General features: G+C 45.2%; 1 pseudogene; it reads right to left on the reverse strand.

The window, feature by feature from the left end:
- Positions 1 to 289: 289 nt before the first annotated feature.
- Positions 290 to 1,748, reverse strand: LOC131402462 (insulin receptor-like; annotated as a pseudogene).
- Positions 1,749 to 2,225: the final 477 nt, after the last annotated feature.

Here is a 2,225-nt window from a genome sequence, read left to right on the forward strand (position 1 = left end):
GCAGGGCTAGTCCTCCTCATACACACACAAAAAATGATAATAATTAAAATTGAAATAGAAAATTTGGAAAGAAATATTCGTTCTATAGCTAGGAAGGGACTTTCTAAGCATAAGTCACATGAGAGGCAAGCAAAAATCCAGCTCGGAACTCCATGAACGTTTTAAGTTTCTCTGCAACTGATATTCAGAGCATTTTCACCACTGAACAAAAATGTCAGAGGATGTAATTGGCAGAGGGTTAGCTGCCTTCACCTATGGTAACTGTATACAGATGAATATTTCAAAACCACTAAGGTACTAAAAGATAAACAGACAAAAGATAGGAACAGGAAGAGAAAAGCCAAATGATAAACAAACATGTTTTAAAAGGTTCAACCCCGATAGCAATCAAAGAAATACAAATAGAAACAATGACGACACATCGGCTCCGCCCTCCAGTAAATTCTGAAAGATTTTTCAAAAAACACTCGAAGCTGCCAAGGTGCTCCCTCTCGGCCAAAGCTAGGAGGAGAGCCCGTTGGTACAACATTTCTGGAAAGCCATTTGGCAAGGGCATCAAGAACCTTTGACCCAGAAATTTCACTTCTGGAAAAGCAAGACCTAGAGAAACAAATGCTCGAGAAAGCTTTGACCCAAAAATGTTCCTCCCTCTCTTTGTGAAAACTGGAAATAATCTAAATGCCCAACCACAGGGAAAGTTAAGTAAATTAAGATGCAACAGAACCACTAGAAGGAAGTACTCCTAATAATTGTGGAAGAAAAAATTACTGTTTTGCTTTTTTCCTTTACATATTCCTTTTTCCCAACATCTACCATGATCAATCTTACTTCTACAATCAGATAAGAAACAAACTTATTTTTCTACAACAAAGTCCATACCCATCCACTCCTACCTGTCTCTCAAGCAAGAGTAACATTCAACTGCCTAGCACAGGAGTTGGCAAAATCTGGCCCACTACTTGGCTTTGTAGATAAACTTTTATTGAAACACAGCCATGTTCACTCATTTCTGTGTTGCCTGTGGCTGCCTTTCCTGCTACAATGGCCATGCTCAGTTGCAACAGAGATCGTATAGCCTGCAAAGACTGAAGTATTTAATACCTGAGGCTTTGCAGGAAAAGTTTTGCCACCTCCTGGTCTAGTGAATGCCTCTAGTGTCTCTCTAAGAAATATGAGAAATGGCTAAGAGCCCTTCACACCCCAGCGTACCTTTCTGGCAGTGGCTGAGTCCAGCACCGCTCGACAAACTGCCCGTTGATGACGGTGGCAGGGCAGTTGGTCTTGCCCTTGGCAGTGCCTGGACAAATGTCCCCACACTCCTCACTGTCATCCTTGTTCAGCACAATGTAATTATCTTCCACAGAATCCAGAATGCGCGACCAGTCGATGGTGGCCAGGTAGCAGAGTTCATTGTTCTTCTCGAAGCGGACGGAGCCCCGCGTGATGTTCATCAAGCTGTAGAGGCCAAGCTCCTTCAGGTGAACCATCTCGAAGATGACCAGCGCGTAGTTGAAGAAGAGGCGCGAGCCCCGGATAACCGTGAGGTTAGGAAACAGGTCCTTCAGGCTCTCCAGCCCGTAGACCCGGAAAAGCAGCAAGTAATCAGCGATCATGATGAGTTTGGGGAAACTGAGGTCTCGGAAATCCTCAGGCCTCGTTTTAAACATCAACAGTATCTGCAAATGTCCTTCAACGATGGATCCGTTGGCCAACTCGTGCAGCCTCGTGAGGTTGTTCCGGATATCCATGCCGGGGCACACTAAAGTGAAAACAAGGAGGAAGCAAGGCAGGTGAGCAAACACACCGTGAGTGGGTTACAAGAATTAGTGGCAGGGCCAGCTTCGTGGACGTGCGACCTGAGTCCCACGCTCACTCAGAAGGGGACTTGGCTTAACGCTCTTCCGTAAGTCTTGAAATCCTTAATCATTTTTAAGCAACCGGCCCCACATTTTCATTCTGCACTGGGCTCCACAAATTCTATAGCCAGCCCTGATGAGTGGCTTTCTCTGTAGAGTGTCCGTGCCTAAGTCATTACTTTCGAAAGGCAAAGAAAGTAATTCCTTTGGCAGTACCTGTTAGAAGCTTTAAAATCAGCACATCAAATATGATGCAATGGAGACACTGGGATCACAGGGGATTGAGTAATGCGGCAGGGGCGGGAGAAAGGGGAGCCATCCGCAGTGAGTCAGCGTTGGAGATCCTCAGGAAATGGATTTATGGGGATC

The sequence above is a fragment of the Diceros bicornis genome, unplaced genomic scaffold (genome assembly GCF_020826845.1).
Source record: "Diceros bicornis minor isolate mBicDic1 unplaced genomic scaffold, mDicBic1.mat.cur scaffold_108_ctg1, whole genome shotgun sequence".
Taxonomy (NCBI): Eukaryota; Metazoa; Chordata; class Mammalia; order Perissodactyla; family Rhinocerotidae; genus Diceros; species Diceros bicornis.